This window comes from Schistocerca nitens, chromosome 4 (assembly GCF_023898315.1).
Source record: "Schistocerca nitens isolate TAMUIC-IGC-003100 chromosome 4, iqSchNite1.1, whole genome shotgun sequence".
Lineage (NCBI taxonomy): Eukaryota > Metazoa > Arthropoda > Insecta > Orthoptera > Acrididae > Schistocerca > Schistocerca nitens.
This window is the reverse complement of record NC_064617.1, coordinates 542,445,326-542,459,100: the sequence shown is the minus strand read 5'-3', so window position 1 is coordinate 542,459,100 and position 13,775 is coordinate 542,445,326.

The following is a 13,775-nucleotide window of genomic DNA, read 5'->3' as shown; positions in this document are numbered from 1 at the left end:
CCTTCCGCCGACCACTGGCGACAACATCGATGTACTGTGGAGACCTCACGCCCCACGTGTTGAGCAATTCGGCGGTACGTCCACCCGGCCTCCCGCATGCCCACTATACGCCCTCGCTCAAAGTCCGTCAACTGCACATACGGTTCACGTCCACGCTGTCACGGCATGCTACCAGTGTTAAAGACTGCGACGGAGCTCCGTATGCCACGGCAAACTGGCTGACACTGACGGCGGCGGTGCACAAATGCTGCGCAGCTAGCGCCATTCGACGGCCAACACCGCGGTTCCTGGTGTGTCCGCTGTGCCGTGCGTGTGATCATTGCTTGTACAGCCCTCTCGCAGTGTCCGGAGCAAGTATGGTGGGTCTGACACACCTGTGTCAATGTGTTCTTTTTTCCATTTCCAGGAGTTTATACCTTCCCTGTCTTCAACTTCTGCTTGCGACGTACACGGGTATACATGAATGAATGTCATCGGTATTCGTTTGCGATTCTGACGAGAAGAACCTCATCCCTGAACTGTTCACAGTAACACACTCTGTGTCCTACCTCCTATTCAAAACGTTTAACATTTTCCGTTGCTTTTGATATTACTCTATACTCGTCTGACCAGAAACCCTTATTATCCTTCCATTTCACTTCACTGACCTCCACCACATCTGTATTGAGCCTTAGCATTTCCTTTTTCAGATTTTGTGGTTTTCCTACACATTTAAACTCTTGACATTCCACGTCCCAACGTGTTGAACACTACCCTTTCGTTGGTTATTCACACTTTTTCTGATGGTCACTTCATCCTTGGCAGTTCCTCACGAGGATCTGTACGGGGGATAGACTGGAATCAATGGCAATGGCGAGATCATCATGACACTTTTTCAACTACTGGCGGGGGGGGGGGGGGGAGAGTAGTGGTCAAAACATTTCCTTATAATGAAGACGCTTCCACGTCGAACTTAAGGAAAACAATTGATATCAACAGACAGAGCTACCAGTCATACAGACAATAGCTCATTATCAAAGAAATTAACCACTAGAAAAGCATACAAAGAATATACGGTATAGATTTTGTGCCACATGAACCTAACAGCCGTGGAGGAACCATGCAGGTGTAAAACTACAAAAAGCTAATTGTGTAATTTACAGACTGAAAATAAATAATTAAAACAAAATGCACCATGATGTAGATGTTAAAAAGACATGAATAATTATATGACACACAAACTAGCATCTTTATAGCTTGCCTATTATTTTGATTTACATTTCGTTTAATAATTCCTCCCGTTTTGTAGTTTTTAACAGCTAAAATCCTAATGACGTCTCTGTATTTTGTTACATTTATTTATTTTCAGTCTTTACATTATATAACTCGTGTTTTTATAGCTTTACTACCGCATGGTTCCTCTATAGAGCTCATAAAGACATAAGCGATGTATTTTGTGTGTGCATTGTGTAAGGTGTCAGGCGAATCCAACACCTTTCATGAAAACCCTGACATGATAAGCAAATCCGGCAGTATGTCACATAGCTCCGAATAAATCCTGACATTAAATTAACCAAAGTAATACGATCAACGAGTCAGCAAATGGAATACCACAGACTAACACAAGAACGCCTAAATGCATGTCATACCTTCCCACCGTGAAACAGACGCAGTTCCGAGGGAAGAAACGAGAACAGAAGCAGAGAGCAGAACCGTGTTAAGCTAGAAGGCCCTACGATAAGGGACGGACACCCACCATTCGGCTGACTGCTAGGACCACCCCCCAGCCCATGTTAAAAGATATAGCCCTCCAGAAGAGCAGTATAGATCTTACGATAACACTAAAAGGGCCACACCAGCTGCAAGTTTTAGCGTGAGACTTTTTCGCGTCTCTGTTACGTTGCAAACGTTAAAAACATTGCCCCACCACGAAAAGTATAACGTTTCTCATTGGATAGACAGAAGTTTTGTAGGCGGAGCTTAAGGTTAACATTGAAACCCTGATTGGTCAGTTGAAAACACAGCCAGATAGCTTTTTTTAAACCAACTACGGTAAATTGTAGTAAGGAGAAGTTAGGAGGGAGTTGCTTCCGAGACGGCGAGGTGTGGATCTGCGCCGCCCGCCGCCCCCTGACCCTGCCTAAATACCGTCAAGGTAATGAATGCACGCGATGCCGCAAAACAGCGCATAACGCCTCACTCAGAACTGCAGAAGTCTCATCTGTTACATCCCCTTTTTACGTAATACTAGCGTCGATCGTCAATTAAAGCTCATGGTATTCACATTTGCTACTTGAAGTAAAAATCTGAAACGCGACGATTTTTGTTATATAGTTATTGAGAAGCCACATCAGCCACTGTAACTTACGACAAGTTAAATAAGTAATTAAAGATAGTTGAGGGTCACTGTAGATCATTTGGATAGTTTTCTCTTTTATGAAACTTAACTTAAACCTAGATTATAGAAGTGATATGGCATAGGTCATCCTTCGATCCATTGTAGAACTTGGAAACCCATTCAGGGAATATTCGTTCACATTTTTGTTGAACGCAGTTGGTTTTTATCATCCTGTATTAAAATATTTCCTTTTATCAATAGTGCAATTTATAAACAATGTTTTGTGAGTAGAATAAAATTTCCAGTGGTAAACTTAACTGCTTTTTCGACGTTATTTTACCAGTTAACTAAAAATAGGAAAGCCTTGAACCCCTTCCACTAAATTTAGTTAGTATTAAGATTCTTTTACAGGGAGTGCAGTGGAGCTGCCGCTGAAATAATTATTTGATTACATCATCGCTAGTCTCACTGAACTCTTCTGAACTCTACATGTCATGTGTGGTCTGGCGTCTCCTTACCAGCAACAGGTCCCAGGTTCAAACTAGTCAATTCCCTAAAAAACAGGCATAGAGCGTCGTTGCGCGAAAGTGGTAGGGAGACACGACTTACAACAAACAGACACCACGCAGAGTGTTAGAATTGTAGTAGTTACGTTATTTGAGAGCCAACTATTGTCTGTATGCTTGCCAAGCTATCTGTTGACGGCAACTGTTCTCCTTAGCACTACGTTTCTTGACATATGGTCTCATATGAGCTACATTTTCAGTACATTATAAACGCCCACTCTGTTGTGGCTTCTTTTTCTACTTCATTGTAAGGAACCATGGAAACTGCTGTCTGCACCGCATATATTTACCTGACACGTCTTTTCTTATATTTTAATTCTTTGTTATTACCACAGCTATGTCTGATGATGTATTGAAACGCATTAATTCATTATTTGCGATCAAGGCCTTTCACAATTCATTGTGTGCCAAGTCTGAATCGTTTTTGCCTCGTAGATGGAAGCATTCCTGTATCAAGTGAAAATAATTAACCATGTTCTTACAAAAGGTGCATCTTTTAAGAAGTACATTTGTTACTTAGGATTGAAAAAGGTGCATTAGGTAAGCTTTGTGGTATTGCTTGAAAATGTTCAAATGTGCGTGGATTCCTAAGGGACCAAACTGATGACGTCGTCGGTCCCTAGACTTGCACAATACTTAACTTCAGCTAACTCTAGCTAAGAACAAGACACACACACACGTGTCCGATGGAGGACTGGAACCTCCGACGGGAGGGGCCGCGCGTCCCATGACATGGTGCCTCTAACAGCGCGGCCACTCCGCGGGGCTATTGCTTGAAGAGGAAAAAGTAAACAAATTATATAGGATAATTTATGACGGAAGAAACATTGGGTGATATGTAAAAAATCATAAGGAATGACTGTTATATGTTTTATATTAAAAGAAAAGAAGTATATGGAGGCTGCAGCTAAAACGAAAAGAATAATTATTACATTATAAACAGAAAATATTATAATGTAGTATTAGATTGAGATTTTAAGATAATGTGTGAACAGAATTTATAAAAGTGATTAATTTTGTGCAGTATGTTGTATGTAAAGAAAGAAAAAGGAATCAAACCGTTGTGAGATAGTTTATCTCCTCTGGGGAATATGTGAAGGACGATGTGTGTCTTCGGAAAGGGGCGACAATCGCACTAACAATACAACAGGAAGTACCTGCAAGTACATTGTTTTGTGCACGCTCCATCAATTGCCGCCCCAGATCGAGGAAACAAATAGTCCCTGGAAAAAGAGTCACAGGTGACAATAGAGAAGGCGACTGAAGTTAGCGAAGGAATCTGAAATACGTAAGCATTCCGGTGATGTATTTCGATCTCCCAGCTTGGCATTTACAAACTGTTTATTATTTGAAAAGTAAAAGTCTTAATCGTTAATACATTTATCCCACTGTGAGATAAGATGGTCAGTGCCTTTATGGAAAAATGTTTGCTCACATGATGCCTAGGTTTATGGGAAGCCGTCACACATCCTCCATAGTCCCGATCTCTCCCATGCAATTTCCATGTTTTTGGAGACCTGAACAACGCTTTTCCCCGGACGAAGAGATGCACTTCTGGGCACAGTCGTGGTTTCGCAGGCAACTGCAAACTTTATTTCCATTAAGGCATTGACCGGCTTGTCTCAAAATGGGCGATTACTATTGAAATAATAAAGAGTTTACTTAGTTTTTTTCCATCTCTCTCGTTTTCATATCACTAGCCCATATAGAAGGCACTAGTTCCATAAGAATGTTGAAACGTCTCTGCAGAGTCGCTTCATAAGACTTGAGGTACCATTTTATTCTGCTTACGTCGTTTTCTGTACCGCTTGTCTGCAGTATAGTTCTATTAACTCTCTCAGCTAAGTTTGTGGTGTTACGGAGCTTCATGAAGTTTTTATTTCAAAGGGAGACGTCACTTCAGTAGGGAAGATGTGTCACTCTAACAACGCTGTCAAACCAGATTATCTCGTTTCAAGACTGGGTATTTCACTGAAGATATACTCAGTGGGCATCCCATACCCTAAACATGTCGAAGTCTCTAGTAAAATGGCTATCGTAACGTTTGAAAATTGAACCAAAGAGGTCATGAGTTCAGATATCCAGAGCTCTTTTGGTATATTTCGAAGTTACAAAAGATGTTTTACCTAAAAAATTACTGAGGACTAAACATGAGCCCGAATCCAGGAAACTTTTAAGGGTTTGTGCCAATGTACTTCATTTTGACTGAAGAAATTCCTCACTCAGAAATCGTCCAAGAAAGACACGAGACAAAGACGGTACAGTATTGGTGGACGAAGTCCCTATCCCCATAAACTGACTGTCTGTACTACTTTCACTTCCTACTCTGAAGAAACACCTTCTGAATCGTCATTCTGACGGCAATGAAGATATTGAGCACGGTAGTGATAGCTGGTTTGATCGTTAATTTCATTTTTATTAATGGACCAGAAAATCTGTGGCAACAGTCTGGCGAAGGGTAAGGGGTTTGTTGAGTGAATGAACATTGTAAGAACTCGGCCTAGTCATTCTTGGTAAGGACAAGAGCTTTTCATCCGTCCTCGTAAATACCCTGAGGCTATTAAAATTGAGAAACCATGGAAGCGGCCACAAAAAATAGGTTGAATTACCGCAGCTTATATTCTCCAGGTATAAAAAGAGTGCGCAGCAGTATACTAACTCTACATCTACATCTTAACTCCGCAAGCCATCATATGGTGCGTGGCGGGCATTACTCTGCACCACGGCTACGCCTTGTTCATCATGAGAATAAACCTGACATACACGTGCACAGGCGTGGAGATTAGTCAGCTGCCGAAGCGTACGCTGGTCGTGTTACGCTCAAGGAAGTAGGCTCTACTTACGTATTAGGTACCTTATTATAATGTTGTTGTAAATGAAACTAAGATATTCTAATGTATTAACAGCCCTCAACATATTCCTTAATCGTACTTTAGCTATGTAGCTTCCATTTTAGAAACAATGTACATCGCAGTGTCTGTAACCGACAGTTGTGCTCTGATTGTCACGCTGTTGATACGTATTATAAAAATGGCTAACACTATTTGCTGCTTCGTAATGAAACACGTGCGTGGAGCACCGCAGATGAATGGTAAGACACAGAGTGTTTTTGAAACATTTTACACAAGTTTACAGACAAAATCGGCTTTAAGGTTTTCGAGGTACTAAACTTATTTAAGTTAAGTCTTTTCTGTAAAAGAGGTGTGTACTAAAGAGGTAGCTTCGGAGAATCGTAATCGTGTGTTCCATGAATCACCGGTTCGAATCATTTTTGGTCTTTTTTAGATTTTTTGTTTCTCTTCATTTCGTATCCTACGTCATGTAAACATATAAGTCATCAAATACGCAATGATTAGCTAATATCTAAACATTTTTATGAAAAAGTTTACTTCTTCTCGTTTGTAATTGTGTATCACATGATAAATTCCAATTTACATTACAAATATAAATGATTAATTATCGTTGTTTTATAAAATGCTGTGAACAGTGATAGTTCAAATTAAGAAAATAATACAAACTAAAATACAAACTTTTTCGAGAAAAATGAAAAACCAAATAGTCTTTATTTGAACTGTTTCCATTGTTTTATAACACAGATGTGATTTCCCAACAGCCAGAATGATAAGCGTTGTAGAAAAATAGACGACAATTGTTACGTCGTCGAGCACATCGTACAACTTTGCATTTTTGCAACTGCCACCGTATCACTGAAATCTGAACCCAATAGAACTGATGTGGAGCCAAGTTAAGGGATTTGTCACGAGAAAGGACGAGACATGTAAGCTGCCAGAAGTACTGGAACTAATGCATGCATCTTTCTCACAGGACACTGTCTCCTAACGCTGGAACGTTCAAAACTGGATATCATAAAAAAGACGAGAAAATGTGGCGCTTGGAAGGCTTCGTGGATCCTGTTGTTGACAGACTCGTTGTCAACAAAGCAGACGATAGTTCCAGTACTGAAATGTATTTCTCGGGTTCGCGTACGGAAAGAGTTCAGAGATTACCAGACGACTGATTGGAACACCTTCAGTGGATTCAGTACTTAACTACATGGTGAAATCACTGCAATACGCTTTTACACAAAGCTCACGCAGAAAAATTAGTGTGTGTACTGTGTTTACGTTGGAATGTTTATTACTCTTGTTTCTGATTGAGATACCATATTAGCTAAGATCGACAGATCATGTTTGCGTCTGGTTCCCTAAGAAGCGTGTCTGAATCGCCGGAGTTTCAGCGTAAATAATTTCATCCCGTTTAAAAAATTGAATGACATTCGAAGCGCCGTTGATTCTCCGCTCGTCTCCTTTTAAGTCTTAACTGCAACTCTTCACATAACTGCTGGTTAACTGCACCAGCTGGCTGTCTTTTCCTGCCCATGTTAAATGCGCCGATAATGCTGTGGTCCCATATTTTCGCTGAGTCGATGTGCACGTAATGCATAGCATAAAACGTTTCCTTATTATCATAATTGATTGTAATCAATACAGCTTGGCTACCGCTTCATGTGAAAACTAAATCCATTGAGCTTATAGCAAGTGGGAAGAATCCATAGTGAAATGTGTACATCAGGTTTCTTCTTATGATGAAAGTAGTATGGTCATTTCCTTTTCTATTCCATTCGCAAATAGACCGAGGGAAAAACGACTATCTACATGCATCTGCATGAGCCCTAACTTATCTTCCGAGTCAGTACGCGAAATTTACGCCGGCGGCAGGATACTCGTTCTGCAATCAGCTTCACATGCGTTTCTCTAAGTTTTCTTGGTAGTGTTCCTCGAAAAGTAAGTCGCCTTCCCTCCAGGGACTCCCATTTGAGTTTCCGAGGCACCTACGTATTGTTCGAAACTACCGGTAACAAATCTGGCAGCCCGCCGCCGAATAGCTTCGACGCCTTCTTTGATCTATCTGGCGCGGATCCCAAACGTTCCAGAAGTACTCAAGAATGTGTCGCACTGGTGTTCTATACGTGGTCTCCTTTATAGATGACTCACACCTTTATAAAATTCTCCCAATAAACCGAAGCTGGCCATTCACCCTCCGTATTACAATCCTCACATGCTCGTTCCATTTCATATTGCTTAGCAACGTTACCTTCCCCCATGAACCATGGACCTTGCCGTTGGTGGGGAGGCTTGCGTGCCTCAACGATACAGATAGCCGTACCGTAGGTACAACCACAACGGAGGGGTATCTGTTGAGAGGCCAGACAAACGTGTGGTTCCTGAAGAGGGGCAACAGCCTTTTCAGTAGTTGCAAGGGCAACAGTCTGGATGATTGACTGATCTGGCCTTGTAACAATAACCAAAACGGCCTTGCTGTGCTGGTACTGCGAACGGCTGAAAGCAAGGGGAAACTACGGCCGTAATTTTTCCCGAGGGCATGCAGCTTTACTGTATGATTAAATGATGATGGCGTCCTCTTGGGTAAAATATTCCGGAGGTAAAATAGTCCCCCATTCGGATCTCCGGGCGGGGACTACTCAAGAGGATGTCGTTATCAGGAGAAAGAAAACTGGCGTTCTACGGATCGGAGCGTGGAATGTCAGATCCCTTAATCGGGCAGGTAGGTTAGAAAATTTGAAAAGGGAAATGGATAGGTTAAAGTTAGATATAGTGGGAATTAGTGAAGTTCGGTGGCAGGAGGAACAAGACTTCTGGTCAGGTAACTACAGGGTTATAAACACAAAGTCAAATAGGGGTATTGCAGGAGTAGGTTTAATAATGAATAGGAAAATAGGAATGCGGGTAAGCTACTACAAACAGCATAGTGAACGCATTATTGTGGCCAAGATAGATACGAAGCCCACACCTACTACAGTAATACAAGTTTATATGCCAACTAGCTCTGCAGATGACGAAGAAATTGAAGAAATGTATGATGAAATAAAAGAACTTATTCAGATAGTGAAGGGAGACGAAAATTTAATAGTCATGGGTGACTGGAATTCGAGTGTTAGGAAAAGGGAGAGAAGGAAACGTAGTAGGTGAATATGGATTGGGGCTAAGAAATAAAAGACGAAACCGCCTCGTAGAATTTTGCACAGAGCACAGCTTAATCATAGCTAACACTTGGTTTAAGAATCATGATAGAAGGTTGTATACATGGAAGAACCCTGGAGATACTAAAAGGTATCAGATAGATTATATAATGGTAAGACAGAGATTTAGAAACCAGGTTTTAAATTGTAAGACATTTCCAGGGGCAGATGTGGATTCTGACCTCAATCTGTTGGTTATGACCTGTAGATTAAAACTGAAGAAACTGCAAAAAGGTGGGAATTTAAGGAGTTGGGACCTGGATAAACTGAAAGAACCAGAGGTTGTAGAGAGTTTCAGGGAGAGCATAAGGGAACAAATGACAGGAATGGGGGAAAGAAATACAGTAGAAGAAGAATGGGTAGCTTTGAGGGATGAAGTAGTGAAGGCAGCAGAGGATCAAGTAGGTAAAAAGATGAGGGCTAGTAGAAATCCTTGGGTAACGGAAGAAATATTGAATTTAATTGATGAAAGGAGAAAATGTAAAAATGCAGTAAATGAAGCAGGCAAAAAGGAATACAAACGTCTCAAAAATGAGATCGACAGGAAGTGCAAATTGGCTAAGCAGGGATTGCTAGAGGACAAATGTAAGGATGTAGAGGCTTGTCTCACTAGGGGTAAGATAGATACTGCCTACAGGAAAATTAAAGAGACCTTTGGAGATAAGAGAACCACTTGTATGAACATCAAGAGCTCAGGTGGAAACCCAGTTCTAAGCAAAGAAGGGAAAGCAGAAAGGTAGAAGGAGTATATAGAGGGTCTATACAAGGGCGATGTACTTGAGGACAATATTATGGAAATGGAAGAGGATGTAGATGAAGATGAAATGGGAGATACGATACTGCGTGAAGAGTTTGACAGAGCACTGAAAGACCTGAGTCAAAACAAGGCCCCCGGAGTAGACAATATTCCATCGGAATTACTGACGGCCTTGGGAGAGCCAGTCCTGACAAAACTCTACCATCTGGTGAGCAAGATGTATGAAACAGGCGAAATACCCCCAGACTTCAAGAAGAATATAATAATTCCAATCCCAAAGAAAGTAGGTGTTGACAGATGTGAGAATTACCAAACAATCAGTTTAATAAGCCACAGCTGCAAAATACTAATACGAATTATTTACAGACGAATGGAAAAACTAGTAGAAGCCGACCTCGGGGAAGATCAGTTTGGATTCCGTAGAAGTACTGGAACACGTGAGGCAATACTAACCTTACGACTTATCTTAGAAGAAAGATTAAGGAAAGGCAAACCTACGTTTCTAGCATTTGTAGACTTAGAGAAAGCTTTTGACAATGTTGACTGCAATACTCTCTTTCAAATTCTAAAGGTGGCAGGGGTAAAATACAGGGAGCGAAATGCTATTTACAATTTGTACAGAAACCAGATGGCAGTTATAAGAGTCGAGGGACATGAAAGGGAAGCAGTGGTTGGGAAGGGCGTAAGACAGGGTTGTAGCCTCTCCCCGATGTTATTCAATCTGTATATTGAGCAAGCAGTAAAGGAAACAAAAGAAAAATTCGGAGTAGGTATTAAAATCCATGGAGAAGAAATAAAAACTCTGAGGTTCGCCGATGAGATTGTAATTCTGTCAGAGACAGCAAAGGACTTGGAAGAGCAGTTGAACGGAATGGATGGTGTCTTAAAGGGAGGTTATAAGATGAACATCAACAAAAGCAAAACGAGGATAATGGAATGTAGTCGAATTAAGTCGGGTGATGTTGAGGGTATTAGATTAGGAAATGAGACACTTAAAGTAGTAAAGGAGTTTTGCTATTTGGGGAGCAAAATAACTGATGATGGTCGAAGTAGAGAGGACATAAAATGTAGACTGGCAATGGCAAGGGAAGCGTTTCTGAAGAAGAGAAATTTGTTAACATCTAGTATAGATTTAAGTGTCAGGAAGTCATTTCTGAAAGTATTTGTATGGAGTGTAGCCATGTATGGAAGTGAAACATGGACGGTAAATAGTTTGGACAAGAAGAGAATAGAAGCTTTCGAAATGTGGTGCTACAGAAGAATGCTGAAGATTAGATGGGTAGATCACGTAACTAATGAGGAGGTACTGAATAGAATTGGGGAGAAGAGGAGTTTGTGGCACAACTTGACCAGAAGAAGGGATCGGTTGGTATGACATGTTCTGAAGCATCAAGGGATCACCAATTTTGTGTTGGAGGGCAGTGTGGGGGGTAAAAATCGTATGGGGAGACCAAGAGATGCATACACTAAGCAGATTCAGAAGGATGTAGATTGCAGTAGGTACTGGGAGATGAAGAAGCTAGCACAGGATAGAGTAGCATGGAGAGCTGCATCACACCAGTCTCAGGACTGAAGACCACAACAACAACAACAACAGCAACGTTACGCCTACATATTTAATCGACGTGAGTGTTTCAAAAAGCACGCTAATAATGCTGTATTCGAACATTATGGGATTCTTTCTCCTACTTATCTGCATTAACTTACATTTTTCTTCATTTCGATCTAGCTGTCATTCATCACATAAACTAGAAATTTAGTCTAAGTGATCCTGTAAACTGTTACAGTCACTCAACCACAACACGTTGCCGTACGCCACAGCGTCATCAGCAAACAGCCGTAGGTTGCTGCTTGCTCTGTCCGTCAGATCGCTTACATGTACAGAGGAAAATAGCTGTCCTGTCACACTTCCCCGGGGCACTGGTGACCATATCCGTGTCCATGGAGAACACTCGCCGACGAGGGCAACGAACTGGGTCCTTTTATTTAAGGAAGTATTCGGGCGACTCACATGTCTGGGAACCTATTCCGTATGTTCGTGCCTTTGTTAGCAATCTTCATTGTTGTTTATAATAGCTTCCAAATGAAGAGACCGTGTTATGACTTGTTCAAGAAGGATAAACGTCTGCGAGGACATGTGTAAATTCTTCAGGTATGTGATCGTGGCCTACCGAGCTCGTGATTTATCGTTCCGCGTTATTGCTGCTTACGTTGGTTAATACAACACGACTTTCATGCGAATACGGAATCGGGTGCTTACGAGAGTAGGATTGAGAAGGGTAGGGTCTTGTCAGCCCCCCGAGACTATCCCCCGAGAGAACAGCCACATTCTTCACTTCGCACTGCTAGGTCGTACAGCTCGATGCTTTTCACTTCTGACCCTTACTGGCGCTTACAACCTATGGTGGTCTTACGTCAGACGCAGTTGAAAGGTGGTTTCAGTGCGACCATTCTTCTGTGCTCCCTCTGATGAGCCATTTATGGCACATGAAGCGCCTTTTAACATAGCCTGCATATGTATACAGAGGTTGGTCCATTGATCGTGACCGGGTCAAATATCTCACGAAATAAGCGCCAAACGAAAAAACTACAAAGAACGAAACTTGGCTTGCTTGAAGGAGGAAACCAGATGGTGCTATGGTTGGCCAGCTAGATGGTGCTGCCATAGGTCAAACAGATATCAACTGCGTTTTTTTAAATAGGAAACCCCATTTTTTATTACACATTCGTGTAGTACGTAAAGAAATATGAATGTTTTAGTTGGACCACTTTTTTCGTTTTGTGATAGATGGCGCTGTAATAGTCACAAACATATGGCTCACAATTTTAGACGAACAGTTATTAACAGGTAGGTTTTTTAAATTAAAATACAGAACGTAGGTACGTTTGAACATTTTATTTCAGTTGTTCCACTGTGATACATGTACCTTTGTGAACTCATCATTTCTAAGAACGCATGTTGTTACAGCCTGATTACCTGTAAATGCGACATTAATGCAACGAATGCTCAAAATTATGTCCGTCAGCCTGAATGCATTTGGCAATACGTGTAACGACATTCGTCTCAATAACGATTATTTCACCTTCCTTAATGTTCGCACACGCATTGACAATGCGCTGACGCATGTTGTCGGGTGTTGTCGGTGGATCACGATAGGAAATATCCTTCAACTTTTCCCACAGGAAGAAGTAGGGGACGTCAGATCCGGTGAACGTGCGTGCCATGGTATGATGCTTCGACGACCAGTCCACCTGTCATGAAATATCCTATTCAATACCGCTTCAACCGCACACGTGCCGAACATTCATCATGTTCGAAGTACATCGTCATTCTGTCATGCAGTGAAACATCTTGTAGTAACTTCGGTAGAACATTACGTAGGAAATCGGCATACATTGCACCATTTAGATTGCCATCGATAATATGGGGGTCAATTATCCTTCCTGTCATAATGCCGCACCATACATTAACCCGCCAAGTTAGCTGATGTTCCACTTGTCGCAGCCATCGTAGATTTTCCGTTGCCTAGTAACGCATATTATGCCGGTTTACGTTACTGCTGTTGGTGAATGACGCTTCGTTGCTAAATTGAACGCGTGCAAAAATCTGTCATCGTCCCGTAATTTCTCTTGTGCCCAGTGGCAGAACTGAACACGGCGTTCAAATTCGTCGCCATAAATTCCTGGTGCATAGAAATATGGTACGGGTGCAATCGACGTTGATGTAGCATTCTCAACCCCGACGTTTTTGAGATTCCCGATTCTCGAGCAGTTTGTCTGCTACTGATGTGCGGATTAGCAGCGATAGCAGCTAAAACACCTACTTAGGCATCATCATTTGTTGCAGGTAGTGGTTGACGTTTCTCATATGTCTGAACAGTTCCTGTTTCCTTAGATAACGTAACTATACGGCGAACGGTTCGGACACTTGGATGATGTCGTCCACGATACTGTGCAGCATACATAGCACACGCCCATTGGGAATTTTGATCACAATAGCCATACATCGATATCGTCCTTTTCCGCAATTGGTAAAAGGTCAATTTTAACACGGGTAATGTATCACGAAGCAAATACCGTCCGCACTGGCGGAAT